At 40.3% G+C, this 14,738-nt stretch overlaps 1 protein-coding gene across 3 annotated transcripts in view; it reads left to right on the top strand.

The window, feature by feature from the left end:
* The window catches only part of tmem132e (transmembrane protein 132E), a 477,315-nt gene that overhangs the window by 352,729 nt on the left and 109,848 nt on the right, over positions 1-14,738 (top strand). The window lies entirely within an intron of this gene.

Genomic DNA, 14,738 nt, shown 5'->3' with positions numbered 1-14,738 from the left:
TCACGTCCTTCAGCAACTTATTCGCATCAATTCTGTTCGGAGGGAAACCGAGGGACAAGAGTAATGAGTTAGCCCCGGCTGGCCCCGTTTTACTGCCATGAAAGCCAAGTTGGAGGTTGTGGAAACACTTTGTTTAATAGACTTCACAGACCCTATGCAAAAAGCTGCACACAGAAACCCAGAGCATGAGCGTGCATACATTACCCATCATTCCCCTGTCGGACTCCAGGAGAACATGGCGCAGCGGTCCAACATTTCCTCACACTTTCTTGTTGATACATCGGAGGGAAAAGCAAGTTTTAGGAGACGGTTTTTAAATGGACAACATCATTTCGTGTTGACTTGTGGGCGAAGGCAGGTTGCACCCAGGACAGTCGCCAGTCCGTCGCAAAGCCACAATACCACATCCATACACACTCGCATTCAATTTAGAAGAACCGATAGACCTATGAAGCATGTTTTGGGTTTTTTGTCTGGTTTTCTTGGACGGTGAAAAAAAGCTGGAGTCCCCGGAGAAAACCCACGCATGCACAGTGAGAACATGCAAACTCTACACGGAAAGGTCCTCCCCCCAGTGATGCTGTTCCAGGTCCCCCAGCCAGGTGGCTAACCGCTGCTCCACCGTGTACCTGTGTCTGAGACTCTCTATTATTTAAAAATCACATCCTTGCCTTTTACTGGACTGGATTGTCTGTGCTGTTACTTCTGAAAAGCCTAATCGAACTTTGAAAACGGAACGCGTCTCCATCAGAGTCTCTATTAATTCATGGAACTGCCAGTCAACTGAAAATTTGATCGTGAAGACAAAACGAAAAAATTTCCCTTTGTGCGTGGCTGGAGTTATTTGACGATAAGTCTTTCAAATATCAGAATAGAGTTGTGAAAGAAAAAGCTCACGAGATTTTCACCGCTTTGACATTTCACACTAAGCCTCCTCCGACTGCAAGTGTTGCACATGCGCTGGAAAACAGCATTAAAACAAAACAAGGAAGCCCCTCCCTGCTTGTCCAGTGTGAACACCATGAGCTGAAAGAACACGCTAAACTTGAGTTCTTGTTGCGTGTTCCAGAACATGAGTTGAACGTGCGTCACATGCCTGGCGTGTCCGCAGCTTTAGGCTTTACTTACTCAGTTTTAAACCACATCAGACACGACAGGAAATCCAACCAATGATTGTTAAATGATTACTGTCAATCCTGAAGGGGACAATTGGAAATCTGTTTCCATTCAGCTGATTAGCAAAAAAGAACAAAATAAATGTGTGGTTTAAAACCTGAGTCTGTGCAAAAACTGACCAAAAATGCAGTAATCAATTCGCACAGCGAATTTTGTCAGGTTGACATTAATCAGAACATTATTGTAGAACAAAACTGGAACCAATCTCAGCATAGTGTTTTTTTAATGGGAGCATTCAGGCTCTAAATCACTTTGCTTTGATTAGTTTCATGAATTTTAATTTTCACGTTTTTGTTTGGAGCTCTCTGGGGTTTATCAAAATGTGCAATAGAAGCAGATCACTCAGACACAGATTTTATGATAATGAAACCACATGTTCAGGGGTTCAATGCGCTTTAAGCTTCAAAACTCAACATGGAGTTAGCTAATGTTTTTTTTTTGTGATCATGGAGAAGAGAGGCTCCTTTACCTCTACCTGGAGTTCTCTGACTGCAGTTAGCTGTGGATCAGCGCCTCATTCTGCTCTTTCGATGGTTGAAACACTTTTAAATGGATTTGTAGACATAAATGCTCCTGACTACCAGTAATGCGCATTTGTCCTCCGTTGAGAACATTTCCAATATCTCCCAGCCACTGCAGACTACTGAATGAACCTTCTTGGTTTCTACAGAGGACATCTAGGGTTTTTAGTGAGCCCACATGTGAAGGGGTTCAGCTTGGCGGATTAAAAAAAAAAAAAAACTTTAGTTGGAGAAAATTCATTTTTCTGGGAGTCAAGAGAAAAGAAGGAAAAACAAAAGTTTTCTTAGAACTTAGTGAAGTTATAAGAATAAGTATGACCCATATTTTGTTATTTATTCTCAAAGTCTTATCGAGTTTATATTTAATTTTTTACAAATGTATCAAATTTAGCAAATGAAAATATATCATATATAAAAAGAGTAAATGATATATTATATTATTATATTAGTGATGCTGCACATATGTGAAGATAATCAATCACCCCCTCAGTGAAATTACCTCCATAGCCCCATCTGGTTCAGCACCGCCCCACCTGGTTCAGCACCGCCTCACCTGGTTCAGCACCGCCTCACCTGGTTCAGCACCGCCCCACCTGGTTCAGCACCGCCTCACCTGGTTCAGCACCGCCTCACCTGGTTCAGCACCGCCCCACCTGGTTCAGCACCGCCTCACCTGGTTCAGCACCGCCCCACCTGGTTCAGCACCGCCCCACCTGGTTCAGCACCGCCTCACCAGCATTTTAGGATTCTGTAAAAGGACAATGATCGCACTAAAAGAAAAATCCCCCAACAGCTTGATGAAAAAGCTAAATCCTGCTAAGATCAACGCTCTATTTAAATATGTTTAAAATTCAAATTTAAAAGCTTTTAAAAAATTGTTTGGTTTTTGTTTGTCTTTTGAAATTACAGTTTTTCTCCATTGGTTTGGCTCATTTCTTGAAACAGAAATTACTTTCTCAAGACATGGACAAACCTCCAAACCACTTAGCAATTGTTCACAACAGAATGGAATTTCTCATTTATTTCATCAAATTGCAAATGTCTCAGTACATGTCTCAATGTCTCAGTACATCTTTGCAAATGATTAAGTACAGGTAGCCTACATTTAGCACAATTTCCAAGTGAATAGATCTTGTTGATCTAAACCGATTGTTGATTCTCAGTCTAATGGTTGTTTGCTCCAAAATGAGTCAGCATCATTTCATTGTGTAAGTCATCACATGCACAATAGTCTATTCAATTTTCAAAATTAGTCAAGAACAGAATACCATGAATAAGATATATGAATCCCTTGGAACAGTTGATACATTTATTACAGCAATTGACAGTCAGGTGAAACTAGAACTTGACTAACGAAGTCATAGTGTTCCTACCACCTTACTCTCCTTTCCTCAATCCTATTGAGGAGTTTTTCTCCGCTTGGAGGTGGAGAGTTTATGAGCATCAGGCTCAACATCAGAGGTCCCTGCTCCATGCAATGGATGCTGCGTGTGAGGATATTACAGGAGATCAGTGTAGGGCAGGGGTGGGCAATTCCAGGCCTCGAGGGCCGGTGTGTCTGCATGATTTCCAGATACTCTTGCCCTACTGATGGCTGATTACCTGGTTCAGGTGTGTCCAGCCAATAATCTTGCCCTACTGATGGCTGATTACCTGGTTCAGGTGTGTCCAGCCAATCAGAACATGCCAGAGCAGGGTATGCTGGAAAACATGCAGGACTTCGGCCCTCAGTGCCCACCTCTGGTGTAGGGGATGGTTGCGACATGCACGCCGTTTCTTCCCTCATTGCATTGCAAGGGAGAATACACGCTGTGATGTGGACGAGAATCTGTGCAGCAGCAGCATGAGGACGGCCAGCAGGGTGAGGACGATGGCCAGGAGAGGGAGGGTGAGGACAGCGACCAGTGAAGAACTGTTAGTTGTGAAACTCGAGCATTATTTACAACACTGTAGGCTGCATATCATTGTCATTGTTTTTTGTTGTGTTTACATTATAAAGTATATTATGCTGTATACATATTATTTTTACTCTGATGTATGAAAGTCACTTTATGTGTGTGAATGATAATCTAATTTTTCTTCTATCTTAAAATGAGGTTTTTGTTAATGATTATCTTCTTTGTTTGTTTCTGATTTTTGATTTTTGTGTTGCCTCAAAGCAAACAAAACCACAGAGAAGCATCTCTACGATGCTAAAGCAGCCGTGACTCAAGAGCCTGTCATGAACTCTGCATCCCATCATGACCTCCAAACATAACATAACTCCTCTCACTGCTCGCCAGAAAAACCTCCTTCTCCAGGAAAAGCTCTTCCATAAAGAGTTTCTTTCCCATGACAGTTACCTCGCTAGAGCATCATTTGATCCCTGACCGTCACAATGATCTGAGCTTCAGAACAGCGTTGATGTCGCAGCATCTCCTGGGAGGTTTGGATGCTCTGGATGCAGAATTGAGCTGCTACTTGCCGTTCATCTCCTCTCCGTCTTTATTTAGCTTCCCAAACCCACTGAGCCGGAGTGCCGGAGAGGACGGAGGTCTCTTCAGTTTATAACTGGAGGCACAACTGGCTGGCTCATTTGGCAATGCGAGGCAATTAGAGCTGCGACTAGGAGGCAGAACAGGCAGGGGGAGAAGATGAGGACCAGGGGAACTGAAGCGGAGGGATTTAAATGGAGCATTGGGGAGTACTTGAAGGTGGAGTTGACTTTAGGGCAGGTCAGAAAGGAAATAAAAAGCCTTTTCACAATTATCCCCCTCAAGTTAAAATCTCTTTTAAATGTGAAACCAAAAATGAACATTGATTTGGTTCTTGGCAGCTTTTGCTGCTGATGTTCCAAACTAATGACATGTGAGAGGTTTCCAAAATGTTTCCAAACATTTCTGGGAGTTCTCGTTTCCCTGATGAAAGTCACAGGGCTCAGCTTTTTAAACATTTTGGAGAAAAATGACAGAAATAGTTTAAAACGTTATTTATAAAGCAGACGGCTTCCGTGTGGCTTGGGCAGTTCCGTCATTCTCATTCAAAGCTGCTTGACCTACTTCTTCTTCTTCTTTGTCTCTGGAAAATCTACGTTCTAAAATGAAAATCATCCCGACGATGGGAGTCAAGGATTCTCTAGCTACAACTTTTATCAGCAGAGTTCACTTCCGTGAATCAAAAAGGACACTAGGAATATGTCACTACCAGATCTGTAGTATTCAACTGGTTTAGCATTTGACGCACTCTCGAGCGAGTTTTGTACTCAAGACCCCAAAACGGTCTTACGTAGCGATGAGCGAGTGTTCTGAACGTGGAAGCGTGAAACGTGGTTTACATAGACTCTTCATTGGAAGTGGCTGCTTGGCCTGTGTAAACTTGGCATCTTCATTTTTTAACATATTTCTAGATGTTTCACAACTGTAAAACCGCTCACTACACATTTTATGCGATTTATAAACTCCAGTCCAGTTTTGTTAAATAACGACAAAGACCAGATTACGATCGAAGATTTATGTCTATTTGCTGAATGCATTTTGTACAAAAGACGGGGCATGGAGGAGAATGACTGACCACAGTTTACAGCCAATCAGGACAAAGAACACTGTTAAAAAAAGGAACATGCAGAATTGCACCCAAAAGTCTGCAAAGCATTAAAGAAAGGTGATCCACGACCACTTTTAAAACCCAACAGCTTGTTGCTGCTCATGTTCCGTCTCCAGGTGCACAGGCTAATGTTTCATGTGGTTTGCATGAAGAATTGATGCTGCAGAAGCCTCTGGGCCGGCGGTGTAGAAATAGCTCTGCCATTTGAAGCTACAGTTATTCCAAAGGCCATGTTTTTAGACGCCTGATGATCTGTCCCAACAATTTATGGCATGGAGAGGGCTTCAGCTGCGTCTTGTGAAGCTTTAATTAAAGCCAAGCAGGTGGAAGCTGACAGCAGACTGAGCTGAGGCTCGGAAGGGGTGAAAATGAGATGAAAAAGTCGTTTTTGTTAATTCTGTGATAGAAAAACGTTGTAATTTTGCTGTCCGACATCAGAATCTATCTTTTTGGGAGGTAAAAATGGATTCATTTTAAGATGTTTTCTTGTTTTTTTTGCCTTCACTGGGTTGGTGTTCAGTATTCGAGGCAGAGAAAGTGATATGTCATTGATTTTCAAAAGTGCCCAACCTGACATTTATATCTTCTTGAAATTAATGTGGCATCTGCGTCTCTGCTCTTTGGTGAAAGGGCAGAGGAGCCAGAGTCTACACAGAGATGGATGGAGAAGCTATTTCAACTGAACAAAAATAATCCAATTTGTATCAAGTCTAACTACTGTGAGGAAGCATCACCTTCATGTTCTGTGCGGCTGTAAAAGTGTTTTATGTCGTACAAATACTGTATCTGACAGTGTGATGGAGCATAAAAGTAGCATAAAGTAATAATGGAAAAACAAAGCACTCGTGTTATGTTTAGGATCACAACACGGCTAAACGGAGACATGTAGTTCCAGGAAAGTGTGCTTCCCTGAGAGGAAAACATTGATTCACTTTTACAGGAAATGGGTACATGTTTCCAGCTGGGAATTTAAACCTGCATTATCATGTTTTGTTGTCTAAAGGCAAAGGATGTGAATTTCTTTGGTTGACTGAAACTGAATGTCGCACAAACATTTGACTGCGACAAAAAAAAAAAAAAAATTTCTAAGGCCCAGTGACAAAATTTGGTGACCACAACAATAAATAAAATGGCATAATAAATAGACCTAAAATTAAGCAAGTTATTATTATTTAACATCTTAATGATCGCCTTTGTTTTTCAGATAAACAATAGAACTTGGTGATCACAGCTACCGATATATAGTAGGTTTTTTTGTCTTCTATACTACATCCCACCTATCTATGCTCCAAACACCATCAAATTATTAGAGGACAGCAATTTTTAATAATGTTTAAATAAATACATGATAGCAGGATTTATTTCTGCCTATTGCTGTTTATTATTCTGTACTAAAGACTTGAGCCTGTGGGCGCTCCTTACCGCGCTCACTAATATAATTTTAATGTGGTGTGTGGGACGAAAGCCGCACCTTTCCTCAATGTTTAAGGGGTGGATTCAGGGACGTAATCACTTTGTATCTTTCACGAAAATGTGAAATCAAGCCAAAGTCATGAGAAAGGTGCCATTGGCTCACAATTGTCCGCCAAGAACACTGTACCTCTTTCTAAATAGAAATCCAACTATAAGCTATCCCAGGATGCACCGCGATGCATACATTAACACTGTACATTTTCCAATGCGGAAACCAAGTTCTTCAATGGCGAAGTGAACGTGTGGGAACTGACACCCTTAGTGGTCCCTACCCTAGGTCATCAGTCATATGACCATTTTATCAGTTAAAAGAACAGTACAGACCAAAGGTTTCCCATTCATATGAATGAGGAGGTGTGTCCAAACTTTTGGTCTGTACTGTATTAGTAAATGGACAAATGTGTCAATCAATTGTATTTTAATAATAAGATTTTTTTTTTGTTGTTGATCCGATGGCACCAGATATATAAAGTTATTGTACAGAGATTTCTTGATCCTGTTTAATAAAATCCTGGGAAGCTTATCCTCTATAAAAGCATAGACTTATCAGAATTTTCTATTTATTTTGAAAGATTTTTTTTAAAACCCTTTGATGTAATCCCCAAATAAAGTCATTTTAAAATAAATATAGATGGTATACATTATGACCCGTTGGGTGTTTTGGTAAGGTTTTTGCTCACAACAATTTTTGTTTTTAAGATGCAAAATTATTGACATGCGTGTTCAGGAAAAAAAAAAAACACTGTCTTAAATTTGATCCACACATTTTTAACATGATGTAACTATTTTATAAAGAATTAATTATCAACACATTTTACATTCTGTCAGAACAACAAAAAAAAACAAGTAACAACAGTTGAGTTTTGCTCAACAAAGTTTAGAAAATTGGCAAAACTTTTCAGGGAAGCAGCCGTTTTGAAATCAGCAGGAGAAGCCATTCTACTGCCTCTAGTGGAATTATGATGAACTACAAGACAGAAAATATGGACCAAGTTATATACAATGAATTTTTGTGGAAAAGTTCTTATGATATTGAGAAAGGGGATCAGAAATCTGTGTATCAAATATGATACAAATGGTTAAATGGGGTTGAAGGGCAAAATAGCTTTAGCTTGTTGGAGTCTGAGGTAATTTTATAGATTTGTAACGTATAAGTAATTCAATCATTGCACATGATTCCTGATAATGCATGGAGGAAAAGTACCCAAACACACTATTTGCATTTTAATGGGATGCCAATGGGGAGTCAGTCAAAGCATTTGGAGTGCTGTATGTAGGAGCTGCTTTGTTCCTACTGGTAATTAACTTTAGAAGTTAGAAGGTATAGATTGCTGCTAACCCTCCAACAATCCATGAAACTAATTACCCAGAAAGCAAAAAAAGCATAGTGTGGAGCCAGACTTTCTCATGCAAAATAATCTTTTCTCTCCCCGCCCCCCAGGTCTAAGGTGCTTTCTTATGAGTTTATGTGGTGACTCTTGGAAAACCCTGAAAATGTATATCATACTCCTCCAGCTTCATTATCCAATTCATGGAAGTCTCATTATAACCTTTTGGACTGTGAGAACACTTTAATTAAAGATGGTAATTTTCTTTCAGCTTATTAGCCATTTGGGTGTATTTAAAAACAGCACATTTTAAATATTAGGTAATCCGACTTACTCATTAGAGCTTAAGTCAACAAAGCTGGTGGATGAGTGTGCTGATAAGAGCACAATATTGAAAGGAGGTCCTTTGGCGAGAAAATGAGCGCTAATGGTTGTTAAGGTTAAAGCACGAAGAGTTCTGATTTAAAACTGTGTTCATTAACTTTGACATGTCACCATTCGGTTGACATTTACCTCAGAACAGTTTGGTTTGGGCAGAAGAAAAGATGTTTTAACAAAAACAAGGTTGCAGAGATGCGCTAATGGTGAGATATTCTGTTTATCCACCTGTGTGAATGCTAATGTTTCGTGTTTTGCTTTTTTGCTTTGGTTTTTTTTAGGTCAGTTTACTTTTGGTCTCATAAACTGTTCAGTTGAATTATATATATATATATATATATATATATTTTATTTTTTATCGGCTACCTTTCAATCAGGTTTTACGAAGTCCATAAAGTAAATCTGTCTTCCTTACCAATACTTCATGATACACACGACAATGGCATGTTCCTTTTTCATACGAGCCCCCAGATAACTAAAGGACACACCTGCGGTCCCCTTATGATGCAGTCGCTCCTCCCTATGACCCTCTACAGGCCCAAACAACCCAAAAACCTACACCACTCGTTTGGCAACACAGGACTAGGACTGCGGCGTTGGTCATTCTTTGATTACTGTCATTAAAGTCTTGTTTACAGTCCAACACAAGCAATCGTTCTATAGTTTTGTCCTTAATGCATTAATTTCTTACCTAGCATTAACTCTGTTATCGCACAAATTCAGCAGGAAGTCCAGCTAACATTTAGGCTTATATTATCCTGGGGTTTGTGTGTCAAACAAGGTTTAACTGACACATTCAGAATAAGAAATGTCACACTTTACTTTTGATTTATGATGTGCCAAACGTTGCTAAAAGCCCTTACAAAATAATCACTACACTTGAGTTTTCTGAGAGAGAAAAAAGATGGATTTGAGACACACTTGACGACAGAGAGACGGTTTTAGTTAAACGTCATCTTAACCATTCCTGAAGAACAAAACAGAACAAACTGTTTCCGAAGCTCACGAGTAGCTTAAATGAAATCTTACATTCTGGCCCAGGAGCTGAAACCGGGTCTGTTTTCTGTCAACTTGTTGCTTTAAATGAGTCTGCAAATGTTAATTTTCAGGTCATGCACAGACGCATCGCGCAGAAAGGCCACAAAAGGCATCAGTATTCAAAAACAGAGTTGTAGTGAGGAAAGTATGTTCAGAATACCAAGCATGGGTAAAGAAGCCCTTGTGCTGCTGAAGTGAGGTGGTAACATCTGCTAACATTGGGAATATATTCCGATTGGGGGTTGGGGGGGACGGAGAACGAAACCGCTATTTTTCTTTGCTTTATGGGGTTAACACCTGAATGTTTTGTGTGATGAAACCCTGTTTCGGTCTATTGCTGGATCTCATTGATTATTTTCTCTTGGTTTGTAGTTGGAGGACAGTCGTCATGTTTTAAGCACCTCTCCTTCATCGGTTTCACAAGTCTAGACGCCGCTTTTGTGTTTGAATGAATGAAATGGACGTAGTGGTTAAACTGCTGCGTAAGCAGGGTGTTTTTCAGTTGTTTTGGTTCAGATGGGAGTTTAAATGACGAAGACACGTCTTTTCACGCGACTGATTGCAAATCGCAGAACTGAATATATTTATTTGAAGCTTATGAAACTTTAAGGACTTCGTATTTCACAGCAAAGACTGTAAAAAAAGTCTTTATTTTAGTTTAAAATAGATCCCTTTCATTGGTGGACTTGGGTTGAGTTAATGAAAACTGATAGAAGCTTTTCAGCAAACCAAAAAGGTTTATAAAAGAGATTAAAACCTACAGTGTTTGTACTTTACCATTAGCTGTCAGGGGGCATAAATTCATGCTCCTTTCTTAAGGGCCTCCTGTCTCCATCTGTCTATTTGAAATCCTGTTGGAGTACAAGGAGGGATTCCTGTACCCTGGGACAAAAAAGACAGATTTACATTTGAAAGAGGCAGATTTGCAAAGTAAAGGTATGTCGGATAGCTTGCAGCTGCTCTCAGGTGTATTGCTGTCATTTGTTGGGGGATAATTGACATCATTCATGTGGCTGCTGCCAGCTCCATGTCAGAGGAGTCGGGTTTGCCTCTGAGATCTTTTAAAAATCAATTGAAGGAAAGGGGCAAGAAAACAGGCAGCGTGTTTTGGGTGTTATGGTTTTCATTCTGCACCCAAAAATCAATTCTTTTTTCAGTTTCTTTTACTTCATATCCGGAGAAACCATTTTCATTCAGTGTTGAGTTATGGGGTCCAGAGTTCTCTTGTTTATAACCTGCACTAAGTGAGATCCGCAAAGTAGAATTCTAGAAGTTTTAAGGCCGTAAAACTCCTCCCTGCACGCTATAGACTTTTCTCACACAGACATGAACATATTCACACTTTTTTTCTCTTGTTTAAACTCTTCAAACCTTTATAGAACTGAGTCATTTATTGCTTTTCATTTCCAACACACAACAAAAACAAAATAAGTTTTTATTAAAGGGAACAGAAAGAAGAAACCTTTTCAAATCTGGCTTCCATGGATTGTATTTTTTAACCAATTCAAATTAACCAAACCAAGTTTTTTTAAGGTGATTTGAGATTTGCTTTCTTTAACTGTTTAACTTTAACTGATTCCACATCTTGACTTCTTGAATTCAAACATATCTTTCTTTTGTTTTTCTGTATTTTGACAAAGAGAAAATCTCACATCTTTTTAAACCATAAGTACTTTGTGTTGTCTAAATTTGTTTTGCATTGTGTTGTGCTTCATGAGTTAATTTTAAAATATTTTGGTCAACTAAATCCATCCAACATCCATTTTCTTGACTTGCTGTATCCCTTTTGGGGTCACGGGGTCACCAGAGCCTGTCCCGTCTGCTGTTGGGCGAAGGCAGACTACGCCCTAGACAGGTCGCCAGTCTGTCGCAGGGCCACACAATCACACACGCACACACACTCGCGCAAGGGACACTTTGGAGTCACCAATGAACCTACGCAGGAGAACATGCAAACTCCACATGATTCAGACAAGGGCCTCCTCCGGAGGGGATAGAGTGCAAACCACTGCACCATTAGTGCACTCATCAAACTAAATCTCCAAATTTTAATATTTTATTTATTCTTAAGTCATAGAAAAATAAGTCCTTTATTACAGTACAAAAATAAAGATCTTTTCTCAATCGAAGATTTATGTAAATTTTACAAACTGAACACAGTGTGTACAGGAAACAATGCATGGAGGAGATTGACAAGTTCTACAGCCAATCAGGATGCAGAACACAGTTCACTTTAAGAAAAAGGAAAAAATAAGCATGAAAAATTGCACTGAAAAAAATTGTTGAAAAATGTCAATGCACAGAAGGAACACAGAATTCCAAAGTGGCATTTCATGTCCACCCAACAAGACAGACAGGAAATTTCCTCATAAATAAAGCCTTTTTTAATCAAAGTTATGTAAAATGTTGGTAAAGCTAATCCAGTGTAGCTCTGAAGGTCTCATTAATACTAAAATAAAAGCAGAAGCAACTCCAGAATCGTTATTCTGACCTTTTAAAAAAGGTGACGCTCCGACTTTTTCTTTTTACCTGTTAGCATTTTTACCTTAAAACTGGAATGATCAATAAGATCAAACATCGCTGAGCTTCTCGGAGAGGGAATCTTTCTTTTTTCTCCATTGGATCTGGATCCTTCATCCAGTTTGGAGGCTCCCTGTTGTGTTTCTCAAAGTGTCCTTGGATGTTTTCTTACTCCGTTGATTTTAACATGTGTTTGGTTTAAGAGTTGGATATTGATCCGAGATGATCCTACAACCTTTGGGTGTTCTGCTGGTTTTATTGTTGTAGCAGATGAGTGCAGCTTTGTTTAAGCATGCCTTATTAAATATGAAGCCTAATTTATAATAAATGGCATGTTTTTGTATCATTATGATGGAATTGGACTCTTTCGTAGAAGTTGCTGGTTGTTTCTTAGACCGAAATGGTTCTATGAAAACTGCTTCTGCTGTTGTTTTTTTTACTTTCTTTCTTTTTTACGTCTCTTTTAACACGTATTCATGGCACACCTGCTGCAGCTGCATAAGACGCCGCCGCAGGCAAAAGCTCAAGTTGCTGTTTTAAAGTCTGACTGAAAAGGCTGGTGAGGTTTTGGTTTTGCAAAAACTTTTGTTTCTGACACTGAAAGATGTGACAAGTTTGGAGACAAAGATCAGGATCTCGATGTGATGATCTGAGAGGAAGAAACCTGAGATGCTCTTTGTTCTCTCAACCAGCGTCGTTCTCCGTCCGGTCACCAAACGAGGCGGCGCCCTCGCTTGTTCATTTCTGCCTGTTGCCCCGTTTCTGTTGCTGCGGGGGTGAGCGTGCTCGGGTGTCCCCAGAGGGAGATGGGATTTCTCTGACTGCGATTTGTGTGCCGATCCCCTGAGAGAGCTAGTTTTACTTGCAGCTGTCTAAGTTGAAATAGAAGTTCCCCTGGGGGAAAGTTGAGAACATCAGGAGCACTGACACCACCACCCCGCCTGGAAAGGTCTGCGAATTTAATCTCCTGTCGCCGCTACCTTGAAAGGATCGCTCAGTTTTCACTACAGCGTAATCACTGCTGAGCAGGAGCGTCAGCCCGGCTATCTCGGCCCGCAAAGAGTTGTAGCAACCCACACCGATCTCTGTTCATTCACAAATCCAACAGTCATCCTTTGCGCTCTAAACCTTGGCTAAAAAAAAATTTAAATCCCCCGCAATATCAGCTTGGAAAAATGTCTCCAAAGGTCCCAATTTTCTCCCCCTCTGCGTTTGTTGGCGACTCTGAGCTCGACTCGCCTTATCAAATAAATTGGACAGCGGCTATTTCCCCGATTGGCTCCTCAGAAAAGGTTCTGGCTCCACAAAGGGTCTTCTGCTCATGGCTGTGGCTGATGGGAAAACTACTTAGAATAATTGTCCGTCGAAAGGACCCTTCCGAGCCAATGCTGCCGCCCCCGTGCTGCTGAATGTGTATTCTGTGGCCGTGACAGATGGGCGCACAAAAGGAGGGGAAAAAAAGACACACTTTCCGGTTATGTGTCACAATTTCTGCTTAGCATGTGCTTTGTCTGCGGCCGCGCTGTCGTTGGAGGCTACGTCAAACGTGTTTGTTAAGCAGCACATTTGTTTTGGCCCGACAGCTGTGCCAAATCGTATTGTCTTGGCTTTGATCTATACATTAGGCGATTGAACTGTGCAGAAAGCATGCAAAGGCGTTCATACAATATAAATGAGTCGTCCGTGGTGAGTTTTCATCTGCTGATCAGTTGATTAGCTCTCAGCCAAGCATGCCTTCATGGGTCTAGGGACGATAAAATACTTATTGATATCAAACTGCAGTTTGTAGGATCTACATATGGGCCCATAGGAAAAATCTGTTGCTCATATATTGCTTGATCTCGTCTCTTGAGATCAGTTTGAGCGTCTCATATTTGTATCATTCTGTGATCATTTGCTTCTGAACTCTTGCTCCTAAGGGTCCCTTAGGAGCAAGAGTTCAGCTATAATGAGAAAAGACATCACTGAGACAAATGAGGTTGATTTGAGACAACTGTTAGAGCAATAATTAAGAAGTGGGAGAGACGAACCTAAGACGCTCATGAGACAAATCTGAGAAGAATGAGTCCTAAAAGAGATCTCATCGTTGTCTGTCTGATGTCTCTTTCATGTCTTAATCATTTCTCTTCAATGTCTTACCAAAGCCGTTAATGAGAATGATATTTGAGATATATTTGAGAAAGAAAAGAGAATTTAGATGTGAATCAACAGGTGATTAACCACCTCCTGCAGAACTTGAACAGGAAATTCAACCACTGCAGCAGATCTGTTGGAGCAGGAAAACAGCTAAAACATCCAGAACAGTGACCTTCAAGGACCAGGATGGGAGACCACTGATATACAGTAACAGTAAAAACAATACTAGAAATGTAAATGCTTTACAGTTTATTTGGGCAGCACCATCATCAGTACAGCATTTGAATTGTGGTAGCAGTATTAGACACTTTTTAAAATATTAAATGCATTAAGTACATGAACCGTGGCGTACTCAATGTGGCTGACATGCTGGTCATGAATACTTCCAGATTTTTTTTTTTTTTTTTTTTTTTCTAACTTGTCCTGTCCAACAGCTGGGCAGGCAGATGAGAGCTGAGGGCCTCTTGTGTTGGACAGATTTTACTTTAACAAGAGGGGTTATTAATCTTCAGACAAACCAAAGATATGTCTGAATAAACCCCTTTTGTAATTGAGGCCAAACTTTATTAATTTCAATCATGTCTGA

This window comes from Oryzias latipes, chromosome 14 (assembly GCF_002234675.1).
Source record: "Oryzias latipes chromosome 14, ASM223467v1".
Lineage (NCBI taxonomy): Eukaryota > Metazoa > Chordata > Actinopteri > Beloniformes > Adrianichthyidae > Oryzias > Oryzias latipes.
Note: the sequence above shows the minus strand (reverse complement) of the source record. Positions and strands in the feature narration are given on the sequence as shown.